Genomic DNA, 26,662 nt, shown 5'->3' on the forward strand with positions numbered 1-26,662 from the left:
TGAATGAATGGGGAGGGGAGAGAAGTAGTAAGTGGATTCTGTCTGCAAAACACTGGATACAAATAGAAAAGCAAAATGGTCTCTCTTCTCAAGGAGCTCATTCTAATAGAATGAGACAAGACATAAGAGGTTTCAGCTGCAATTTAGATGGAAACATCTAGTGGTTTTTATCCCCAATATCCTGGTAAAATTACTCTCCCTCTCTCCAAGGTCATTAAATGACCCCTGAGCTGCCAGATCCATGTCTCTTTTCTCAGCCCTCCTCCTCTAAACATTCCACCAGTGTTCTCTACTCTCCCCTTTTTCTTCTCTATTCCCTTTCATTGTGTGGCCTGTTCACATACATTCAGTACTTTCCTGGTCTCTTCGATTCCCATTTTCTTGTCTCTAGTGACTCCTCTTTCTTTTCAAAGCCCTAAATGTTGATATTCTTCAAAGTTCTTTCCTTTGCCTTCACTTCATGCTCTCTCCCTTGGCAACCTCATTCACTCCAATCTCTATGGAGATCACTGCTAAATCTGTATTTTAGCCTTGATCTTTTTTCCAGAGCCTTGGACTTCCATCTCACTCTCCATACTACTGAGTGGTATGAAAGTGAACACATCCTAAATCAAGTTTATCTTTTTGTCCAACCTGTTTCTACCATCTGACCCAAGTTTCAGGGGCACCACCAGTCACCTAGTTACCCAAGCTTGAATATCTGATGTTATCTTTTATTTTTCCCTCTCATTCACCCTGCAAATCCCACTCCTTGTCCCACTAGGTCTATCTCTGAAATATCTCTTGTAGCCATCCCCTCTTCTCTATTTCCAATTTCATCAACATAAATCTCCACAGTAATACATGTTTATTGACTGACTGACTGCTCCAGGCCATCATTACTACATGCCTATAATCTTGGAGTAGACCAATAATATCAAGTCTCTCTGACCATATACTTTCTCTCCTTCACACATTTGTCAAATTAACCTGTTTTATGCATGGATCTGATTATGTCACTCTTCTCTTCAAAATCCTTCACTGGCTCCCTATTGCCTATTTGTCAGAATGGTCTACCGGGGTGAAAAACCTGTGACTTCAAGGCCACATGTGGCCTTCTAGGTCCTCGGGTGTGGCCTTTTGACTGAGTCCAAGTTTTACAGAACAAATCCTTTTATTAAAGGGATTTGTTCTGTGAAGTTTGGATTCAGTCAAAGGGCCACACTTGAGGACCTATAGGGCAACATGTGGCCTCAAGGTCGCAGGTTCCCTAACCCTGGTAACCCCTTATCCTAGCAATCAAAACCTTCCCTTCACAATCTGAAACCATTATTGCTTTCCATCCCTAAATTAGATTATTTAAATTTAATTTAATTTAATTTAAATTTAAATTTAGACCTGATGGGCACTTTATAGATCAACTAATCCAGTCTCTTTAGTCAATCAGTCAATAAGCATTTATTAAATACTTACTATATGCCACTACTATGCTAAGCACTAGGGATACAAAGAAACAGAAGTCCCTGCTCTCAAGCATCTTTTGTAAATAATTAGATATATAACAAGACACACACACACACACACACACACACACAGAGTAGATAAAAGATGATCTGAAATTCAAAGGCCATCAACAGCCAATAGACCTGGTAAAGTCCTCCTGTTGAAAGTGGGATTTGAACTGAGCCTTGAAGAAAGCCAAGGAAACACCAAACAGGTGGGAGTGGCGGGGCATCCCAGGAATAGGAACTGGGGTGGCCTGTTCAAGAAACTGCAAGTAGGCTGGTATGGCTGCATCACAGAGGGGAGTGCAGAGTAAGAAGGCTAGAAAGGTAGGGAGAGGCCAGGTTATAATGAGTTTTAAATGTCCATCAGAGGAGTTCATGTTTGATCCTAGAGGCAATACTGAGCCACTGGAGCAGAGGTATGTCATTGTCCACCCTATGCTCTAGAGAAATCACCCCAGCAGCCAAGTGGGGGATAGACCAGGGTGGGAAGAGACTTGTAGCAGGGAGACTCATCAGAAAGCCATTACAACACTCTACGTGAAGGTGGTTATAATTTTACAAACTTTTCCTCTTTACCAACTCACAAAACCAGACTAATCATTATCTCCTATAAATATCCCAAACTGTCCAGCCTCTGTGATTTCCATCATGTTTCTTCTCCCTGTGCCACCCCCAATCCCCATCCCTGCCTGTTTAACTGTCATCCATCCTTTAAGGTCCAAATCAAATGTGATCTTTCCTCCATCAATTCCCAACAGCTAAAGTTCCTTTGCCTCCCAGGCTAGAATTTGTTCTATGCTTACTTTATGCACTTTAAACATATTTGTGTTGTAGTTATCTGTGTTTATCATACCTCATTACCAGTTTCTATGTTCCAAGAAGGCATGGGCAATGTCTAATTTAATCTTCATAGCTCCCCCAGCACTTGACACAATAAATATTGAATAAATGTATTTGGCAAACAATTTTTAATAAATGTCCTGCTGCTGAAAGGAGTACTTCTACACTTTACAAATGCTTTGGACAAAGCATTTAACCAGTGTATGCCCCAGTTTCCTTATTTGTGAAGTGGTAATACCTACATTACCTCTCTTCTCAGGGCTTCTTACAAGGAAAGCACTTTCTAAAGCAGGAAATGTCAAATAAATGTTAATTATTGATTATGATTAGTTATTAGTTAATTATGATTAGTTTTATCACTTAGCTTTAAAGCATCTGAACATAGGAACAGGAATGGCTGTCACCCAAAGACCAGTCAGTATGTCTCAAATTGAATATACTTCTAGGTGATTGGGGAGGGAGGTATCAATTCATTTAACCATCTTCCAAATAACGGGGAAGGAAAGGCAAATTAAGGTACAACCAGTACCCGATAATCCCTGGAGGGATTACCCACAATGATGAAAGCATATACCTTTGAAACTAATAGAAGTAGACAGACCTCCAAAGTTACCAACTCACTAACAATAAACCCTACCATGTTTACGTGGATGAGACAACGGTTGCCTTCCTTCCTCACTTGTATGGCAAGTGCTTTAAATTATCTGCTTAATTTCTGATAAAAAGGAGGCACAGACTAACATCCTAACAGTAAAGATATGAAAACTCACACTTCTTAAAACGAATACCTAAGAACAAGAAAAAACGTGGATCGATCTCATCATGAATAAACTAGTCCTCTGAGGTATACTGGTCTTCTCTAAGTGTCAGGAACAAACTAAATTAAACAAACACAAACTCTTCCCACAAGACAAATGCAGAGTTACGAAAATGTATTTCACCTCACGCTGCTGGCCACTTTGTTTTTCAACAAGCAGTTTGCTCATGCAACATTATTCGGTAATAAGACTAGGAAAGAGGTAGTTGGATAGAATGCTTCATAATGGAAACACTACCCTTTTTGTGGTAGCAATGAACTGGATACAAAATGGTTGCCCATCAACCAAGGGAATGACGATCAAACAAGTTATGGCATATGAATTTAGTGGAACATAACCATACCGTGAGAAATGACAAATATGCAGAATTCAGAATGTAACAAGGCTTTTACACATGTCCCAATCACCTAAGGTGGAGCCCCCCCCCCCAAAGGGGACACTAGCAACCTGCTTCTGGAAGAAGACATTCTGCATTCCCCTACCGCACGGGTGGAAGCGGCCCTTTCCATTGGGTGCATAGACAGAACATTCTGCAACTTTATAACTACAGACTATGACATTCTCTTTCTCTTTTCCAACTGTGTCCAAAGGGTAAAGTCCTGCTCAACCACAGCACAGGTGCCATGAACTAGCCAGAATGGGAGAAAGGTTACCTCCTCCACTTTAGGTCCTGTGGTCCCAAGGAATGGGCTTGAGGTATTGATCTGCTTTGTTTGTCCTTCTGACGTTCTAGATACAAGCCATGGCAACCTTGGAGGCAAGCTTCCAAATTAGATGTTATTAGCCCAGAAGGGAATCCCTGAGATGCCGGAATACTGGCACATAAGCTTAGGGCGTGCTCTGGACATGGACTTTGGTGAGACCATGCTACACAAGAACTGAGTTAAGCTGCAAACCTGATTTTCCTTTCCCCAGAGATGAAGAGACATAAGATGATATGGATCCCCTAGGTTTGCAATGGGGGGAAATGTTTGAATGTTGGTTCTTGCCATAACCTGGAAGTAAATATTCCTTTGTAAAATCTAATCTGTTAAGGGATTAAAATGGAATTGTAGTGCAGGGACAACTAAAATTGAGGGATACCATCAGCATGGGCTTAAGCCAATGGCAGAGTCTAGATACCTCCAAGCACCCTTGAGAATACCAGAGAGCCACAAGCCTGGGGTCAAATGTAACATACTTTACTTTTACGAAGTGAAGGTCAGAATAGTCACTGTTACAAGAAAAACAGGAAGATTTATTTGAACTGATTATAAAGTAAGCAGAATTAAGAAAAAAATAAAGGAGACAACAATGTAAACAGAAAGAACAATAAAATTGAATGGAATACAGTGTAATTATTATGATCAAGCTTAGCCCCAAAGAAAGGTGGAGAAACTTCCTATTCTCCCTTCATTTAAAGGAAGGGGTAGGTAAGGGAGAAGGTGGAGTAGAATACTGCATATGCTGTCAAAGGCAGGAAATGTGAATTTTTTTTTCTTTTTTAATTGTTACAAAGGAAAATTCCCCTTGTTGGGAGGGGGGGGAAGGGAGGGTATTGGGAAATGAATGAAATGGAAAAACAAAATACACCAATAAGAAATTTTAAATGCAAGTTCCATAAATCTTGACAAATTAAGATTTAAAAAAAAATCTAGCCTTAAATCCCAGTGAATCTGACCTCAGAGATTGATCTGAATCTGTTATTTTAAGGTGCTTTGTTTTTAAAGGGAAAAATCAAACAGAACCACTATAATATACATATTTATAATATAGGGCTAACCAATCTATAATATTTTCCTTTACACTGTTAGAATTATGCAAGTCCTACAGAGCAGACTACGTCTAATGTCTGCTATTCAGCTTTCTATAAAGGTATGCGTTTGTAATGAGAAAAATTTTTAACTGTGACACCTGATGTAAAGCATTTTGGTGAACCCGGGCTAAAAATCCTACAATGCATTTCAAAGTTTTGCCACTTGTTAAAAAGTTCTGCAGAATAGAAGTTTGCTTTGTGTTCCTTTAAATTTACACACACTCAGTAGTTTGTGTAGGCGCTAAATTGGACAAGCTCTCCTACCCCCAGAAGCACTAAATAACAGGTTACACTTTGTAACAGAATTCTATCTACTGCTGTTGCTATGGGTTACGAAACTCATCCCCTTTGACCACTGAAGTATTAGAGGAAATTGTAAAGAATTTCATTAAGCAAAGTCAACCTCCTGTTGGGCAGTAAGGCCAACATTTTATCCCCTCCGATTAAAATTGAAAGCTCTTTACAAGTTGCCAGTTCTGATCACAAATAGAAAACCTGCCCCAATTTTCATTTCGCATACACTTTTGTTCAGTTTGCTTTAAAAAAAAACCTCTCTCCTACATGCTCATTAATTTTTGGAATGCAGGTCTAGCTTCAGGTTTGACCTTGCTTAAAAATCTTCAGTGGCTCCTACTCAATTCACCTCTGAGATAAAATACAGCATCCTCAGCCTGGCATGGAAAGTGCTTCCCAATCTCGCTCCAACCTGATTTTCCAGATACCCGATATTATTTCCCTTGATGCACAACACATTCCAGCTAAACCACACTGTTTGCCGAACTAAGCATTCCATCTTTCAGCTTCTTTCCTATGCACAGAATAACACCAAGCCCCCTCCCCACCCTACACCCCCCCAAACCTAGAATCCCTCCCTCCTCATCTACAGTATTTAAATGCTTTGACTTCCTTTAGGCTCAGCTGAGATGCCATCTCCTATGGAAAACCTTTCCTGATCCCTCCCCATTGTTACTGTTTTCTCCATCCTCAAATCTCATAAAATTTATTTGTGTATATATTGTATCACCACCGTAGAATACAAACTCCCTGAAGGCAGGGACCACAAGGCAGGCTACAAGAGAAGTCTTCCTGACTCCAGGCCCAGCATTCTATCCACTGCACCACTAGCTGCCCCATATAATGGATGGGAGCCTTGTAAGTGGCCTGAGACACTTAACCTTTCCACAACCACAGAATTTTCTTTCTCTTTTTAATAAACTAAACACAAGTTCAAGCTTGGAACACAAAACTACAGAACCAGAGTTGTATGCTGCTTTAAGCATATCACATATTTAAAATCCATTGCCATGTTTTTACTATAAGCCTACATGCCCAGCAAAACAGCTGGGTAGTGTAGTAGATAGAGCGCTAGGCCTGGAGTCAGAAAGACCTGAGTTCAAATCTGGCCTCAGAAACTCACTCGCTGTGTGACGCGGGGCAAGTCACTTAACCCTGCTTGCCTCAGTTTCCTCATTTGTAAAATGAACCGAAGAAGGAAATGGCAAACCATTCCAGTACCTTTGCCAAGAAAACCCCAAATGGGTCATGAAGAGTTACCATTGAACATGACTGAACAACAAGGTACCCAGCATCATGCTAGCTGCTATGGGGAATCTTAAAGTAGTATAAGATAAGGTGCTCAATGCTCAAGATTTGCCAAACCAGTGACAAACCAGCTGGCTGTCAAAAAAAACAACAACAACAACAAAACAACTCAAATCTATGAGACAGTTAGATCAGGTACAATGGTTTCCTTTGAGAAAGTATTTTTTTCTAACTTTATAAATGGATTCAGAGAAGTTGCTTTTAAAATACCAAAGCAGTGAAATGACTTGATTTATAAATGGGATTCATAAATATCTTAACAGGAACATATCTCTCTTATCCAAAGTAAAGTACACAGATATCTATACATGGCTGTTAAAAAAATCCATTTTTTAAGGATGTGTCATTGAAAGCATGGAACATAACACATATCAAAAAGATGCAAATAAAATAACAACAGGCTTTGTTGGCATTCTCATGTGGTAGGTAGCCAGATTGGTGACACCCACTTCATGGCAAATGAAACCCAAGCAAAATCCAAAAAAGCAGAAGAGCGATTTCCTCAGCACTTGTGTGCAGAGCGCTGTGATGGGGCTCTATAAGGAACAAAGGAGAACAGAAATGCATTGATTAAGTAAGTGCTTTCTCGGTGCCAAGTACTAGACTACTGAAGGATGGGAATGCAGAGAGAAAAAAAGAGAAAGTCTCTGCTCTCAAGGAACTCATATACTATTTGATTCAATCGATTAGTAATTAAAACAAGGCAGAGTCCCTGCCCTTTCTCAGCCTATAATCTAAGTGGATAAGACACCAACACAGAGAGTTATGTTACACATTACTATATCAGTATGTTGAAAAATAATAATGATAATAATAAGAGGTAGCAATTACATAGGACTTAAAAGTTTGTAAAGCACCTTTACATATTATATCATGTGATTTTCACAACAATCTTGGGATGTAGGTGCTGTTATTATCCTCATTTAACAGAAGGGGAAACTGAGGCTGAGACAAGTCAAGTGACTTTCCCAGAGTCACACAACTATTACGTGTCTGAGAATCTGAACTCGGGTCTTCCTGACTCCATGTTCATGGCACTACCTGAAAGGGGCTTGAGGGAAAAGAAGAAGGGTCTGAGGAAAATTAAAGATAGCTTCCTGGAAGTCACATTTTAGTCAGCCTTTCAAGCTTGTCAGGACCTTAACAGGAAAAGAAAGAGTAGGAAGACATCCCAAACACAAGAAACAACCTGCACCAAGACAAGGAAGTGTGAGGATATCGTGTTTATTTAGAGTGATGTTATAGGGTATGACTTTGGCAGAGCATTCATGGTAGGGAATAACGGGAGATAAATTGGAATGATAAAGTGAACCTCTTAATGTCAAGCAGAGGGGTTTGTATTTTAATCAATAAGCCAAGGCAGAGTCAAAGATTATTAAGCAGAGAAGTGATGGGATTATGTAATAATATACACATGCCTATAACTAAGGTGGTGACAGTGGGAAGGAAGAGAAAGGTACCTAAAATGGGGAGACATTTCTAGAGAAAGAATCAATAGAACCTAGTTCCCAATTAGATATAAGGGAATAAAGAAAAGGGAAAGAATGAAAGGAGAGAACCAAGGTTAGGACAGGAACATGAGAAACAGAATGAATGGTAGTACTACACACAGAAAGAGGTAAATCAGGAGAAAGTGGTTTAGGGGGTGGTACAGTAGAGGTCTAGATTAAGAGTCAAGACTTGGGTCCAAATTCTGACCCTGTCACTTAATTTACCTGTGTAACTTTTGGGGGGGGGGTGCTAGGCAATGGGGTTAAATGACTTGCCCAAGGTCACACAGCTAGTAAGTGTTATATGTCTGAGGCTGGATTTGAACTCAGGTCCTCCTGAATCCAGGGCCAGTGCTCTATCCACTGTGCCACCTAGCTGCCCCTTACCTGTGTAACCTTGAGCAATGACTGTATCAAGGGAAGGGAAAGAGAAGATGCTCAAAGTCCAGAACCCTGGAGAACATGTACAATGATAAGGGCTAAGAAAAGGACACTTTCTGCATCGGCTACTGAACTTGTCATCTGAGGGGTTGGAAGGGACCTTACATTATCAATGTGGGGTTGTTTGTTTGAAGGTTCTGAATGAAGGATTCACTGTTTCCCTGCTCCTCAGTTTCCTCATCTGTAAAATGAGACTGTACTAGAGAAACTCTAAATCGATGGAAAAGCAGCCGCATGTTGCACATTATATAAATTTCGGAATCATGTGCTTTAAGATGAGAGATGAAGTCATAGTATTGAATGAGAGGAGAAACAGAGATACAGAAAGATATGCACACAGACACACAAAGAGCCACGTAGAGTGACAGAGAGAGACAAAAAGTGACAGAGCATGAAGACCAAGGAAAGATGATGAATGGTCTCTGAGAGAGTAGTCAACTGTCAAAAAGCAGAGGGAGAGAGGTAGGATTATTGGAGTAGGGGTGGTTGGAGTACATCATATGGAGCTGGTTATGTGCACCTTGATTCTATGGGAAGGGACCTGGACTCTCATTGGTCCCTTACTAAGGGCTCCTGATTGGAACCCTGACCCCAATAGCAGGTTCTGTGCTAATGGGGAGACAGAAAGCATCCTTGCCCATTTTCCTGGAACTACTCCAATCCAACAATTAGGAAGTCATTGATCTTTGAAAATACAGTTTCCATTGAGTGACAGTGACAGAGACCTGATGGTAAGGTGATAATGAAAGTCTGAGCAGTAAAGAAATAGAGGCATCAGATAATTTTTTTTTTTGTTTTTTCAGTTGGGCAATGGGGGTTAAGTGACTTGCCCAGGGTCACACACCTAGTAAGTGTTATGTGTCTGAGGCCAGATTTAAACTCAGGTCCTCCTGAATCCAGGGCTGGAGCTCTATCTACCGCGCCATCTAGCTGCCCCCTACTGTGCCACCTAACTACCCCGTCAGATAACTTTTTTAAACAAAGGAGAGAAAAGAGATGGCATAATCAGATGAATGAGGCAGAAGGATCAATTAAAGGTTTTTTCTGGGAGGAAATCTCAGCATGTTGGTAAGCAAATGTTGAGGGAGAAACTAGCTCTGGTGAAGGGGAGAGGAGGAGAAGGAAGGAGGTTGTTGGAGAAAGAACCAGGAAGCGATGGAAGAAAATGGTGTAAGGGATAGAGGCAGAAGGATTAGCCTTAGGGAAGAAGAGGGACACCTCTTTTTCTGTAATCAAAAGAGAAAGTGGACTTAAGAAATTAGGTTGAGGAAGTTCACTTCCATAGCCACAACCTTCTAAGCCATGAGTTCTTAACATGGGATCCATGAACTTTTAAAAATACATATATATATTGATTATTATATTTTAGTGTGATTGGTTTCTTTTGTAAACCAACAAATATATTTTATGCATTTAAAAACATTCAGAAAAGGGTTCCATAGGCTTCACTGGACAGTTGGGGGGGGGGGGGGGTTGGTCCCTGATACCCACACCTAGCCACACACAAAGGTTGAGAACTGTCCTAAGTGAAAAGTAAGCCTAGGTCATCTACTCCAAGTGTGAGGATTAGGGGTAACAGCTGGCAGCAAAAAGTCAGCAAAGAAGGATGGGGAAGAGCTAATAGATGTTCCACCTCCACCTGAGGGGTTGGACTATCACAGTGCTAGACCACAGTGCTTCTCATGGGATGCAATGACCAGGATGTGAGAGCCGTAACTGAAGATAAGTGGGTACAGCAGCTCTTTCAATAAAACACTTAAAGAACTAACAACTGAGGTTTGGGAGTTGCTTCCAAGATTTCTCCCCCAAGGAGTCCTTTATAGGAAGAGCAGAGAAGCCCAAAAGGGTCCACTTTACTAATGTTACCTAATTAACCTCAGTCTTAATTTGCTTTTGTTCTTCTTAAAAATCGTTTTCTTGGAGTAGCTAGGTGGCGAAGCACATAGAGCACCAGCCCCAGAGTCAGGAGGGCCTATATTCAAATCTGACCTCAGACACATAACACTCACTAGCTGTGCAACTCTGGGCAAGTCACTTAACCCCAACTGACTCATAAAAAAAATCGTTTTCTGTGCTGACTGTTGCACTATTCTTATACATTCTACAAAATGTACTTCTAAAAACATAGCATGTAATGTTTTTTTTTTAAACTTGGTCTTGTCCATTTTCTCAATTTTGAGTAATAATATATAACTTTTCTTTCTCTTCATAAATGCCAGGCTAATATGTGGATACCAACTGCTACTATAAAGGCTTGGTAAGAGTAATTGCAGAGGTGCTAATGACTATCAACTCAAAGGAGGCATGCTTAGACACATTTCTCACCCCCTCAGATGCTCTTACCAAGTCATCACAGATATTTGGGGGTGATGGAGAAGATGGAACTGGGCCTCTGACTGCATTTATTCTAATATTACATGAACTGCCCTCAAACCTAAAATTCATCCTACTAGTACTGTAATTTACCCACCTGATTTTATCCTTTTATAAGGAAAAACATAAACTAAAAGTGTGTATTATGTGGACAAATATGGCAGGTGAGAAATAGGGTTAAGATAGCTGCTTAGTACTCTACAACAGTACTAGAGAAGGAAATGGCAAACCAGGCCAGTGTCTTTGCCAATAAAACTCCATGGACAGCACTGGTGTGCTCTAGTCCATAGGATCACAAAGAGTCAGACACAACTGAATGACTGAACAACCACCACCACACCCCATAACAGTATTTCCTAAACTGAGTCCCATGGAATCCTTGTTTTCTTCATAATATCAACAAGAGATTCTGTGTGAAACTAACTTAGAAATCATTCTCCTCTAATATAAAATCACATTATATGTGAAAAATCCAAATTACCTAGGGTATTTTTTACATTTGCTTTCAGTGGTCTTACTTTCTTCAATTTTGCTTTAAAATTTCCCAGGCTCTCTTCCTTATCCTGCAGAAAGCTTTACCCAGAGGTCCACCAAACCACCATCTTGCTCCTAGCAACATGTTTCAAGGATCAAAAGATTCCATAAATAATATAACATACTAAAATATGCTGGTTATTAATAGCGAGACAGTTACTTACATCTCCGTTATAGAAATTCCGTGAACCGGTGAAATACAAAGAAACTGGGTATGTATAGAGACCATGGCATGCTAGTGATCCAAATTCTTTTGGTTATCTAAATAGCATTAATATGTTGGTTCGAAAAATAAATATAGGTATTACTAAGGCTACAAAGAGTATGAAAAGAGACGGCAGATGATATTATTAGTCAAGGAAGAAATAAATGGTTGAAATCTCTGGTCTTTTAAGGGAACCTGCAAGAGAATGGAAGATGAAAACCTACACTACTATTCTAGAAACTTTGAAAAGTTTCTAAATAGCATATGACATCTTATTTGTATTATGTGGCAAAAATCTGACTTATTATGCTATTTTAAAACTTCTAAAATAGATACAGCAGCAGATCGACTACTGTCTCTTCCTTGGAGACCTGAGTTTAAGTGCCGTTTCTGAAAGGTCCTGTCTCTGTGATCCTGGGCAAACTACTCTACTCTCGGTAGTAAGACTGAAGAGAAGGTGCCAATCTGCATTAGTAGAGAATGTTTTCTCATTCAGGAGTTCCCTAAATAAATGAAACTACAGGGTCAATCCCTACTGCTACCTTTTAAAATAGTATCTGTTATGTCTACTCTAAATTGTCTGTCTACCAAACATGTTACTTCAAATAGTCCTATTTCTTAAATTAAATGGCATATACTATATATACAACGTATGAAAAGACAACAATTTAGTTCTTTGCAAAATATCCTGAAACACACAAAACTTTAATTTGTGGTATTACTGCCGAATTCAAAGAACAAACTTCAATCAGATATACATTAAAAACAACCTCTACCTCTTAGAAACTGCATTTTCTTGATGTATTGTCTTAATCTCTTCTTTCAAGACAGGGATAATGAAAATACAGGTGAGTGTATACATGTGCGCACGTGTATGTATGTGTGTGCATATGTGTTTTGTGTGCATGTGTGTGCATGTATCTGTGTGTCTTTTTTGAGAGAAGGGGAAAATTCCAAAAGAAGAATGAAAAAAAAGAAGGTAAAAGTTAACCCAGGAAGCAGGGATCAGAGATTTTAGTTCCCAAATGCTAGCAAGCCACTCTTACAACATCTATTTGGAAAGTGAGGTGAGAGGAGGCAGTGTTCAGCTTTTAAAGTGCAGAGGAGGGAAAACCCTTTCACATCCCACTACTCCTGCTGCCATCCCAAAGCTCCAAGCTGTGCTGCCAAACTCCACCTGCTCTTAAAAACACTGCTGGATTGAAAAAAAATATGACAGGCCAATGTCCAGGTTAGAGGGTAGAGAGAGACTCTAATTCCTGGTCAAAAAAAAAAAAAGAACAGAAATGCTGGCCAACATCCCTTGAGGACCACTACCATCATCACCATCATCACCATCATCACCATCATCATCACCATCATCACCACCATCACCACCACCATTGCTAACCTTGATATAGTGCCTACAAAAGCTAACATTTATGTAACACTGAACTATGTGCCAGGCAATGTGCTAAGCACTTTACAAATATTACCTCATTTGACCTCACAATAGCCTTAAGAGACAGGTGCTATGCTTATCCCCATTTTACATAGGGAGAAACTGAGGCCAGAGGTTAAGTGACTTGCCCAGGATCACACAGCTAGTTAAGTGTTTAAGGTCCTCTGACTCAATGCCTAGTGCTCTATCCACTGGGCCACCTAGCTGTTCCCATCAATATCAAATTTAAGGGATGGAGGGAACACTGCCCATCATCTAAGTGGGAATTAGGTATTGTTTTGGCCACCTGGACCCTAGATAGGGTCATTATCTCTGTCTTTGTCAGTATATGTCTCTCTGTCTCTGTCTCTCTGTTTCTCTGTCCCTCTCTCTCTCTCTCTCTCTCTCTCTCTCTCTCTCCCTCACACACACACACACACACACACACACCTCAAAAGCATCCATTAACCTCACACCCTTCCCTTTCCCACAATGACACACCCAACCCATAGGACATTAGACTTGAGCTCTGATTGGTGGAGCATTGAATTTTCAGCCAGAGAACCTAGTTTCAAATCCCACCACCATCAGTTTCTACCCCTTCAGTCCCCTAGCACTTCCCCTGGCGCCTCTGGGTCTCAGATTTCTCATCTGGAAAATGACAGGTTGAACCCAGCAGCCTCTACAATCTCATCCAACCCTAAACTGGTGATTCTGGTCCTGCCCTGCTTTTTCTACCTGGTGACTGTGGACAAGTCATTTGCCTCTCCAGACTCCAGTTTTCTTTTGTTAAAGCAAAAAACAAAAACTGAGGACAACAGCTGTCTTGCCTTTCAGATGGCTGCTCTGAGGATCAAATAAGGCAGTGGATGTAAAAGCATCTGAAAAAAACTGTTAAAAAGCCACACACAAAAAAAAGATTAGCTATTATTTTGTGAGACCAACATTGGTCTAAATAAATCACACTTACTCAAGTCTGGCCTACATGGCATTTGCTTAATTTTGGTATGACAGCTAACCCTCATGCAAAACTACATTTTCTATGGAATGATTTAATTTTATCTAGCAATGAGAAGATTACAAAGTGAAACTGGATTAAACTCTAAAAACAAATTTGGGGGAAGTAAAACTATCCAAAGAGTAGTAAATGGGCTGTCATAATCCTTAGGGGAACCAACCAGACAGGAATCAAGGAGAAAAAAGACAAAGCCAGAAGTGGTATCCCCATCAAACTGGGACCATCTCAAGCTAGGGCTTGGAGGAAACCTTAACACAACTAACGCACCCTGAGGATCTGCCAAAACATTTGTCTTTTATCTTCAAAAAGGGAAAACTTGGCCCTGAGGGCCACTGTGTATTAGTGTAGAAAGATAAATGGATATTTTTGTCTTCATGTATGAGCTAAGCCATAGTTTTTTAACTCAATAGGCATATGACAGATGTTTAAAATATACATTATTTACATAGTTGGCCCATTCTTTTGTGTTGCTACTTTCTTTTAACTCTTAACACCTCTCTTGGCCCTAAATATATCTCACCCCTCTTGTAATAGTGGAGTTTCTCAACTGATTAATATTCATTTAACTATGTAGACTCTAGATAGTTCCCCAAGTGGGTGATACCATCCCCTGGGAGGCAATGGAATGATGAGGGGGGTAAGGGGGGGGGCGGTAGTAGCCTTGGTGACACAAATTGCAAAAAACCATTAAAGGGTTAAAGAAGGGCTGGTAGGTGGTGCAGTGGATAGAGCACCAGCCCTAGAGTCAGGAGGACCTGAGTTCAAATCTAACCTCAGACCAAACACTTGACACTTTCTAGCTGTGTGACCCTGGGCAAGTCACTTAACCCCAACTGCCTTTAAAAAAGGGGGGGGGGGGTTAAAGAAAGTAGAGTTCGGGGAAAGGGGGGCACTAAGTAATTTTTAAAGGGGGCAATAGGTCACATAAGTTCAGGAACCTCTGACTAGAGAATTATAAATACTGTTTCACTTTTAGGAAAACAAGAGCTTCCAAATCATAAGCAGGTAATGGGGCAGAGAAGCCATTTTCTCGACCTGTTACATCCATTAATAGAATCTCCTCTAGCCTTTTTAATGGAACCCAAGGAGGAATAGACTATATGATCTCTAAGGTGCGTCTTAGTTCTTAAATTCCCATAATACATCACCTCCCTTTTTTAATTTTGGTTTTAGCAGTACTTCTATATAAGTTTGGGTATGTGGGTGTGAGTGCGTATGTATGGGTATGTATTGGGTATGTGTGTGAGTATGTATGTTTATGTATAGGTCTGTAGCGGATAGAGAGGCAGCTAGGTGGTGCAGCGGATACAGCGCCAGGTCTGGAGTCAGAAAGACCTGAGTTCAAATCTGGCCTCAGACACTTACTAGCTGTGTGACCCTGGGCAAGTCACTTCACCTTGTTTGCCTCACTTACCCTATCTGTAAAATGAGCTAGACAAGGAAATGGCAAACCACTCCAGTATCATTGGCCAAGAAAATCCCAAATGGGGTCACTAAGAGTTGGGCGTGACTGAAATGACTAAACAACAACAATAATGGATGAATGAGCGCACGCGCGCGCACACACACATTTGTTTACTCAACAAGTATTTGTTGAGCATGAGTAGAAGCATGGTGTGGTGACAAGAACACTGAATTTGGCATCAAAAGACTCTTGTTCAGACCCATGTTCCAATACTTACCCCAGTGTTTCCTCGGGCAGCCCATTTAACAGAGCTCAGAGAGAGTGAAAAATAAATACTAAGGGTAGAACTAGGGAAGGGCTTGGAAAAGAAGGAGGATACTTCCTCAGAAAAAAGGAAAGGAGAAGATGATGGTTGAAGACAACATTGAGTAAGTGAGATGTTGTGGGAACTGATGTCAGATGGCCTCAGTCTTCTCAGTAAAGTATAGGGTGTGGTCATCTGCCATCAGTGAGAGTGATGGGGCTTGAAGAACGTGGGAAAAGTCTGGAACAATCGTTGCAGGGGAAAGAAAAAAAAGAGAAGGGCCTGTGAAATTGATGAAAATCACTGCATGTCGGTGAAGACAGCCCCACTGAGACGAAAGAGTATTAATCTGTACTGAAGCCACGCAGCGCTGTTTTGTGACTTCCCTTGTGATGGGAGAAGTAGATTTGGGGAGTTAACCAGAGCTGCGAATTGGAACGGCAGCCTCAGAAGAAATAACGGGACTGATTTACTTCTAGTAAGGCACAAGCATGAGACAGAGACTCCAGCACTTCCTGGAAAGCGGAAGGAACGGAGGGACTGGCAGAATGGGGCATTTAAAGACTCAGTAGTTTGAGAGTTCAAAGAGACCTTAAAAATAATTCAGTCGAACTCTCTCATTTCACAGATAAGGAAATTGAGGGAGTTGGGGGAGGAAAATGATCACAGTGAGGGTGGAAAACAAGTTGAGTTTTGGGAAACAAGAAGAATCAATGGCTAGGAGTTTCTATTCAGAGGGAGGAGTCGGGAATTTGAGATTTTGGAGGCAAAATAGTTCTAATGAGGCCACTTCGACTTGTATTCTGGCCCTCCTTGTCTTACTCCTCCTCCTGTCGTCAGAACCCTAACCCTGAGACCCTACGCTCTAACAGGTGAATTTTCACCCTTTCTTGTGAAGAACAGGCCACTCTGACATGTTCTGGCCATTTCCAAATCATGCCACCGTGGCAGGAACTCTAACACTCACATTCCCCCTCCCCTTCCAACAACAGCTCCCCATTATTTATTGTCTTCCCATTTTAGAATGGAAGCTTCTCAAGGGCAGGGACTGTCTTGCTTGCTTGTATTTTCATTCTCAGGGCTTATTAATGGCTGGCACATAGTAAGCAAGTAATAATAATAATAAAAATAATAATAATAACTGGCATTTATAGAGCACTTCTAAGGTTTGTATATCTTGTTTGATCCCCATAACAGCCCTGGGAGGTGGGTGTTATTATTATCCCCATGGAACAGATGAAGAAACTGAGGCAAACAGTGATCAAATGATTTGCCCAGGATCATACAGCTAGGAAGTACCTGAGGTTGGATTTGAACTTAGACTTCCCTGACTCCAGTTCCAGGGCTTTATCTGCTGTGCCACCCACCTTTCTAAAATAAGTCTTTTAATACATTTTTCATTCATTCAGAGTGTGGCTGAAGTTGAGGCCAAAATAAAGGTCACTAGAGCTGATGTTCATGTATTTGTGAGTATATACTTGTTTCATTTTGGACATGGGGGAAAATTTTTGGCTCTTTTAAAAAACTTTTTTTTTCAAAGCTAAATCTCCTTTATAATATGCGCCATTTTAATATATGTAATGTGGGTCCCTAACTCACCAATTGATTTATACAATTCCCAATTTACAAAAAGCTCCTTTTTAAGTTACAAAATCATAGAGTAAGGTGAGGAGACTGAGACCCCGAGAGGGGAACTGCCTTACATAAGGTCACGTGGCCAATAAGCAACAGAGCTGGTGTTCAAACCCATGTCCTGTGACTCTCTCCTCCAGATCACTTTCCATTATGGCGCACTGCCTCCCAAGTCAGTAGTTTAGAACTCCAGACTCATTTTCCCAAAGAATTAAATGGTGGTTAGGTCCTTAGGCCAGCCCATAAATGCTTTTCTAACTCATTATATACCTAAAGGGTAAGTAACTGGGTTTGAGAATCAACTTGGTTAAATTCAAAAAGGCTCCTTGGCAATGGGGGAGCTACCAGGTTATGACTATTTTCTTTCTACAGCAAGACATGAAGATCATCTTACTAAGTCCTAGTGAAGATGAGATTTGCATAGGTAGAAGGGATAACCACATAGATTAAATTCTTCAGGGCCTTAATTCTATCTAAAGTACCGAACTCCATGAGGAGAGAAACTGTAGCAAAATGATCACTGGATCTGAACTCCAAGGACCAGGTTCAAACCTTGGCTCTGCCACTTACTAACCTACGTAACCTTGGACAAATCATTTGGGCAAGGTCCCTCTGAATCTCAGTTTCTTCATCTGAAAAATAAGGGGGTTGGATGGAACCTTTAAGGTCCCTTTCAGTTTTAAATTTTTGACCATCAGAGTATTCTAGAATCTTACCACCATACATAAAACATTTAATTCTGTGATAGAACTCATTCTCAATTTTCCATCTGAGATGTTAAAAACACATCTTACCATCCCTATCCCCAGGGATCCATGACGCTCCGTCTTCTCCAACCTCCCAGGAACAGAGGTTACTACCCCAGGTTACTGTCATGGCCCTAGTAGCACTAGGTGGGGGCTGAAAGGTCTGAGGGACTACAGGACTCTAGAATAAGGGTCCTGTGGGGGCTGGACTTCCTGCCAAAGTAGAGCCCTGGGAACATTTCTTGGTTATGGTTAGCGCTGCAGGACCCTCCCCTTCCTTTTCCTCTGTGGTCCTGGCCACTTCTCTTTCCACTGTCACTACCTGTTGCTTTCTAGACAGGGTTTCTTTCCTGCCCAGGCACAATGCGGAACAGAAGAGTCTCACAAAGAGCACCTGTGAGTGCTCAAAGGGTAATCACCAATAAAAGACAAAGGGGAAATGGCTAAGGAAGAAAGGGCTTCCTCCTGTTTCTTTCACTTCTCTTTTTTTCCTTAGATGCCACAAGGAAAGAAAGTCACACCGAGGTGCTAACAGGGAGCCTTTGTACACAAGAGAAGGAAAGTAAAAGTCACTGGTATTTCAAGGACAATCTAAGCTCAGGCTATTGGGAGCATCTCCCAGCAGCCAGAAGCTGGAGTGTGAGCAGGATATGGAGGAGGTTGATAAGATCAATGCTAGGACTTATTTGAAAAAGTACTGAGGGGTGGGGGGTAAGAGGGGAGTCAGGCTGCAGGGAAAGCAGAGAAAGTAGCTTCTAGGATACTAGGGGAAAGTGGTCTTTTTTTTTAAAGGGGGGGTTGGGAAAAGGAGTTAGGTATAGAGGAAAAGGTGAGAAATCCAACATTACTTATTGAAGTGGGCATAGCCATAACTATTTTTACTGTTGCTTTGTTTGAGATCATGACTAACACTTTTGCTTTTTTGGATTCATCTGAGGCACAGAGTCTTACTCCAGCCCCTCATTTTAACTTTGGGTAATTCTTTATGTGTCAAGTGTGTTTCTTGTAAACAATATTCTTGGATTCTGCTTTCTAATTCACTCTGCCACCCTCCTTTGTTTCATGAGTGAGTTCATCCCATTCACAGTTAGGATTGGTAGCTGTTTTTCCCCTCCATCATATCCAATTATGTTTCTTCTCTTTGGCCCACCCCACAACCCATTCTTTAGAAAGAAAAAAAGAAAGTAAACAAAAGAAAATGAGATCAGTACTAGTAAGCTATACTTGGAGTGGCCTATACTACTCCTCTGCCCTTCCACTCTTCCCCAAAGCCCAAATTAAGAGATTTTTTAAAAAAATCTTCTCTCCTTTTATTTCCCCCTTTAGAATCAGTCATAGTTCAAGTTTGTTTTGCTTGGAACAAAGATGATGGACTAGAGGTACAGGAGATATACTTTTTTCAGATATAACTAATATGCTAAATTGTTTTGCTTAACTATATTTATTACAACTTCTGGTGGAAGATACTGGGAGAGGGGAGTTAGTGGGATGCAAAAAAAAATCCCTAATAAAACATTTTAAATGTAAACAGAAGAAAAAATTCAGAAAGTAGCACACATGAGGCAATTTGTTACTATTATGCTAAATTAAAAATGTATTTGAAAGAAATCAAATTGTACATAAAAGTTCCCAGTTTCACAGTCTTTTTTTATTCTTTATGTACTTAAATATTCATGTTTGCTGATGATCACTCATAATTTAAAAAAAATTAAACCATCTTAAAGAAAAGCAGAACCTGGCTTTGCCTTCTTTATCTCCCATACCACTGCCAGTCCCACCATGGAAGATCCTATGTTTGACCAACCTTGAGCCAAGATACAAGAAATAATAGATATGGAGAAGTAAAAGCCATCTAGAGACACAGAACGCAAGTTCAGCATATATAAATGACAGACTCTGTCTGGATCTACTCAGAATACTGGAATTGGATGGGGGATCAGCCCCTTGTCATCCTTTTTCTCCGTGTTCATTTACTTCTTTGCTTTCTGTTGAAATTTTCATTTTTTCTCTCCACAGAAATAATCTTGATGAGCACATTTTTCCTTCACATTCTCAGTTTCCTTGATTTTCCTACTACTTTCTTTCCTGGTTTTCCTCATATACTTTTTCTGTTTCCTTTGCTGGTGGTACTACCCCCTCTTGACCTATAACTATAAGTAGTCTTTTGTCAGAAGCCTTCTGCTTTTCTTCCCAGTGACTCGCTCTAGCAACTCACTTTGGAGTCAAACAACTCAGTTTGGCATCACAAGCTCCACCACTCACTACCTGTGTACTTTGGGGATGTTATTCCACCTCTGCAGGCATCATTTTCTTTATCCTGGGCCAAAAACCTCCAATCTTAACCTCTTACACAAACACCAACCCCTTACTCCCAACTACCTACATCTATCTCTGCTTAAATCAATAAAAAATACTGAACTTATCCCCTTTCTTCTACACTTGATTCCTTTTACCAACTTCCTGATCTCCATCAATACCACTACTATTTTCTCTAGTACCTTAGAGACCTTAAAGTATTAAAATCTTTCTTCTCCCTTTATAACCAATTGAGCACCAAGGCCTATTTATTGTTTCCAGTCCCTGGGGGGGGGGGGAATGCTCCTTGACAACAGTCTATTTCACTTGTCTTTCCTCAACACCCTTCCCCACCATGAGCACAGTTGTTAGCACATAGTAAATACTTAATAAATGCATATTAATTTCTTCTTCCTTCAGATGATTTACTGTTTCTACACAATATCTCTCAGCTGTTCCCCATAGTCTCCACTTTCATTGCTAGGACCTTAGTCCATCACACTGCCTACAGTGATAGCTTCTTAGTCCCTCAGAAACTACCTCTCCTTGCTGCCACCAACTCTGAACTCTTCTGCTTAGTTTTCAAGACTCTTCATTATATCTCCTACCCCAGCAATGCAATTTTCTCTTTCAATACTCATTGCTCCATATAGTCAGGTTTGTCTTATTGATACTCATACAAAACATTCCAATCATGGCTTCACTCCCAGGCACTCAAGCAATCTTGAATCCTCACCCCTCTTTTCTGGACATCCAAATCTAACCCAAGGTCAATTTCAAGTCCTAGGGCACATTCTCCAAGAGTACAGGCAAATTTACCACCAAAATTGTTCTAAGACTGGACAGATAAAAGATGGAAAGATTTTATACAATATATTGGTATTTCTTCTTCATGAAACTCTAGCTCCATTACCCTTCCAAAACTTTGCCAAAAGGCAGTACAAAATTTTTAAACAATGTCAACTCACCAATTTCAACAATCAATAAGGGGGAAAAATCTTTCACCACCAAATTCAATATTCCTTACTCTCACTTGTTGAGTTGATGGGGCTAATACATGTTATTTAAATCTAGTTTATATCCAGGAAGCATAACCACTGAGACAGAGAAGGCTCTCTACAAAGTTGACAAAAGAAGGTGACAGACCACTATTCATTAAAACTGCATATCTCGGGCAACTAGGTGGTGCAGTGGATAGAGCACCGGCCCTGGAGTCAGGAGGACCTGAGTTCAAATCCGGCCTCAGACACTCAACACTTACTAGCTGTGTGACCCTGGGCAAGTCACTTAAACCCGTTGCCTAACCAAAAAAAAAAAAAAAACAAACAAACAGAAAAAAACACCTGCATATCTCTTATAACTTGCCAGGTTTCAAATTGGTATTTCCTCATTGTTGCTGGCACTCATGTAAACCCCAAAATATGTGCATTTAGCATCATGTTTGAGGAAAATAGGACCCCAGAGCATGTGGAAATTATCCATATTTATAGAGTATAAGTCTCAAATATTCAAGGGAAAGTTAAAGAAGAAAAGAATTCAACATCCCAAAATACTTTTTAATACTTTCACATCAATGTGCATTTGGAATACGGTTATCCTTTCAGACCTCACCAGTACATATGTAGCCACATCAAAAAAACTACTGAACAAACTATAGGTTGGTACTGAAAATCTCATTTTATAGCCATAGAAGTATAAAGGGCCATGTTATTTGTCAGTGATAAAACTGGTTTGTGGTTGGCCCAGGATTCAGACCTAAAGCTCCCATCGTCTACTCCCACATACAGTCTGCTCCCATAAAAGTATCACATCTCTTAAAATGAAACAGAACCTAAAGAATTTGAATGTGCAATATATTATGTACACAAATTAGTTTCCACAAACTGTCAACTAGTAAAACTAATAAAGATGGTGAGTAGAAAGCCGGCTTTCCCCTCACACTGTTAGAATCACTTAAAAGTAGCTAACAAAACTGATTTTGCCTTTTTGAAGATTCTACCATGTGCTTTGTGTTGAAAAACAGGAAATCTTTCAAATCTACAACATGTATCTAAAAGTCACTTTTGTGCTTTAGAAACAAATAAAAAAATTCAAGTTCTTCCAGGAACTAAAACTAGAATGTACCACAATTGCAATGCTGGAGAATCCATGGGTAACTTGGAATGCACGTGGTTTACTGGATCCACCAAGAAGTATAATAATGTCATCCAGTCAGGCAACAAATATTTTCACTGGGCACCTCCTACATGCTGAAGATTGCTAAGTGAACACAAAGTTTAAATCATGCACAGTCTCTGCCTTCAGGGAGCTTATAATCCTAATTAAATAACTCAAAACTTAATGGCATTAATGATGTCAGTGAAATATACATGAGGTAAAAATCATCATTACCAAGAAAAAGCAAGAAAAATCTAAAGCAAGTATCTTTTATGGGGTGGAGAAGAAAACTAAGCACCACCTCTCTTTTAGAACCAAGAAAAACTCTTCAAATTGATTAAATAGCACTCACAATATACAGAGCATTTCAATGCAGTTGCTTAACATTTGTTTTCACATATATGTATACACACACACATATATATATATGAAATTTTTTCAGTTAGCAAGCATTTTTTTTTTCTCCTTCCAACCTCAAAGGAAGGAGAATATCTAAATGACCACTATCAACAAAGAAGAATTCACAACAAATGAACAATGTAATTAAAAACAATTTCACCCAACTATATTCCAATAAAACCAACAAATTAAATGAAATAACAAATACTCATGACAATCTAAAATCTTCCGATTAACAAGAATTTATGAAAATCTAAAACATTCAGATTAATGAGAATTTATACCAATTCTGGGTATTCACTTTCAAGTATTCCTATAGGGAGCACTATACTTGATAATTTTTTAAGATTTTTTTTCGTTTTTCCTCTAGCATAATTATCCTCCACCAGAAAACAGCAATTTGTACTTTTATTCATAATCTGGGGATGTAACATGCATTTGGTAAAACTCCCTGTCTTTTTCAGTTGGTCACATGTATCCCCTTTTAGTTCTCAATTGCAACAAAAAGAAAGCTACCCCCTACACTAACTTCTCCACTGGGAAATTAATATTCAAGATGAACAATGAACTCATCACATAGCCTGTGAACTTACCCGTTGCTAGGAGGCCTGTGAATACTCTGGATCATTTAAGATCTGGTAGTATGAGCTGAAAGATTAATCAGCAAGTTAGGACATTATGTCCGAGATTCAAAGTTTCAGAATTCTCTGCCTAACTGTCCTTCTGTGGGCTTCCTTCAGGTTTATATATGCCTGTTCTAAGTTGTCAAGCTTAAAGGTAGCTTATCCTGAAGGTATTAAAAAAACCCCGATGCTAAACATCAAGGCTGTTTGCCATAAATCACTTTTCAAAGTAGTAATTATTTGTTAGAGAGGAAAAGGTTGCTTTAAATAGCATGGTCTCATTATAAAGCTATTTTAAGTAGCTAGTCCAAAATTTTTTGTTTTAATAAATAGGATCAAGTTCACAGATACACTATCAAATAAAAATCAAATTAAATTAGCATTTATCATGTACTCTCTGTACAAAGTCCTTGTATATCATACACTCTAGCTTTATTACTACTACTATACTCTTCCCGAAGTCTCTAGGGAGCTACTATCGCCTAAAACAATCAACTCATGAACATTTCTTACACACCCACTATGTGTTGAGCACTGGGGATACAATGACCAAAAACATGCCACAATTTTAAGAAATTCTTTCAGTCATTTTCTAGAAACCATCATTTTGTATAATTTTAAGGGAGGCTTTGGGGGGGAGGGGCTGTTTTTGTATACCACTGAAGAGTCTGTCCAATCTTTTCCACAAAATTGAATCTGTCCATTAAAAAACTTTTTTCTCAACAATGTAGCATTTAATATAAAAAAGTGATGACAAATTAATAAACACAGAGAATAAAGAAATATGAAAAACCTTCACATGTTTCCAAGCTGTTTTCTTCTGTATTTCATTTTATGTGGCAAAGAATGTATTTGCATTCTTAGTCCCTGTAACTTTTACACAAGAAGACTTCGTATAGGTTTCCTGAAAGGGAGAAAGAGTCCTTCAAACAGTCCCAAACTATTTAAATACACTATCTGTTCCTCCCAGAACTAACATTTGGAAAAGAAATGAAGAATCTCTAAGAGAAAAAAGCCCTTGCACAGAGGGGATACACTGACTCTCACTGTAGACCCATTAATTTTTAATCTCTCATACTACATTAACACCTGCTTTTTATTTAATTACTAGGCCACAAATATAATAAAAAAGAGCCTATTCACCTCTTCCCATTCCACATGGGTTATTTCCTCATCATCATTCATCAAATATTAAATATGAATCCCATTCCTTGTCTTCACTTCATATGGCTCACTTGTCACCAGGAGAAAGCCAAAAAAGTAGCCTCCCTCATCCTTTAAAACACACTGTAGCATATAGAACATATAATGTTAGGTACTTCTTTTATAAAGCAAGCAAACACTCCTTACTACGATCATTCTGAAGGAATCTCTTCCTAACAAATGAATATGAACAAAAGAGGGTTCCATAGGAATAAGTTTAAAAACAACAGAAGGACTTTGAGGTTTGTTAAGGGGGGGAAATATGGCTACAGATACTACTAAGAGCTTGACACATGAAAGAAAAGGGGGAAAGAGTTGGGCTGCCAATATATGAAGAAAATACCTGACTTGTTGCAATAGAGAAAAATCTCTAGAAAACAGCCACAGATGATGAATGTTTGTGGAAGAGCTTCTTTATGAGGTTGGATTTATATTTCGATATGTTTCAAAATCTGTTGCCACAATTCAGAACGAGAAGAGTATACCAATCATAAAATTATCTTCTCAATGCAAAGGGATGGCTCATGCTTGTATTTTCTTTCAAAATTCTGGCTTTTCATGGAAGTGGTTACAGTCAAGGCAGCCTCCTTGCCAATATCCTCATGTCGGCAGGTTTTCAATGGAGAAATAGTAGTTTACTGTGTTAATAGCAGCATGTTGGCAAGACAGTTTAAAAGCATGCGAAAGTGATTCTAGCTAAAAGGACTTGCTTTTATTTTTAGGAGATAGTACAACTAGACTGTGACTGCTAACTACAAATTTAACTCAATAAACCCCAGGAAAGACTTAGGTTTGGAAAGATGAATTGCGTTCATTTTATTTTAGAAAAAGAAAGTGTCCCTCCCCAGATAAAACAGCCCTTAGAAGAAAATACATTCTTCCCAGATGGGGGGGAGGAAAAAAAACCCCTGATACCTGATATCTCTCTATAAACCAGGGTGGTCACAACAACCAAGCAAAACAACAAAAGGCTTCTAGGATTTTCCCCCTTCAGCATTTTCACAAGTATTCCATCACAGTGTCCTCAAATCTCAGGCCAGGGCCATTCAGTCATATTTCAGAAGGAGAACATCTTCAGAAACACTTAAAAAAAAATAACCACTGCATTTAAAAGCAAGGCTTCCTTTCTGAAGCCTTCACTTTTTTTTTTAACACTATTTGTCCTTACTGCCTGACGTGCAAATACATGCTAGAGCCTCCATTATTTCCACACAGTTTAATTCAAAGCAATGTATGCTGAATACCCACATGAGCGCACTGAGATTTAATATCACACACAATCACACTATAGAATATTTTTAATGAGCCCCAACATGGTTTTCTGTAATATAAACAAACATGTAGCTGAACCATATGCAGTAACAGCATTCCATGGGCTAATAGCATCTGCAATTACAGAGATGGAACCTTCCCCCCCCCCAGCAAGAAAAGAACATTCAGGAAGACCCACTAAGATAATTGGGCATAACAGAGAGAGGGAAAACTGGGATTGTGGGCAATATGAATTGAACCCTGATTCAGCAAGAGCAAGGGGGACGCTGGCACCAAGGGTTTCCAGACACTTTATTTAACTTAGCTAAAAACCCAGATATTTCCTCTTATTAATTTTAGTTGAGTAATAGCTTTTAAACCCCATATTGAGCCGGTCTTGCTGGGAATCCTGCAATGGTACAAAATGGTGGATATGTGCTAATTTTTTTCTGCTTTATTCATAATATATGTTCGTATATATATATGAGTGTGTGTGTGTATATATATATACATACATATATAATAGATTCCAATATGCCCCCCTGCTTTTCTCATCAATCCAGCACGACTGCTGCCACACACACACACACACACACACACACACACACACACACACACACACAC

At 39.6% G+C, this 26,662-nt stretch overlaps 1 protein-coding gene across 5 annotated transcripts in view; it reads right to left on the reverse strand.

Moving 5' to 3' along the window:
* The window catches only part of STOX2 (storkhead box 2), a 316,380-nt gene that overhangs the window by 128,053 nt on the left and 161,665 nt on the right, over positions 1–26,662 (reverse strand). The window lies entirely within an intron of this gene.

The sequence above is a fragment of the Vombatus ursinus genome, unplaced genomic scaffold, assembly GCF_900497805.2.
Source record: "Vombatus ursinus unplaced genomic scaffold, bare-nosed wombat genome assembly UNPS02014821.1, whole genome shotgun sequence".
Taxonomy (NCBI): domain Eukaryota; kingdom Metazoa; phylum Chordata; class Mammalia; order Diprotodontia; family Vombatidae; genus Vombatus; species Vombatus ursinus.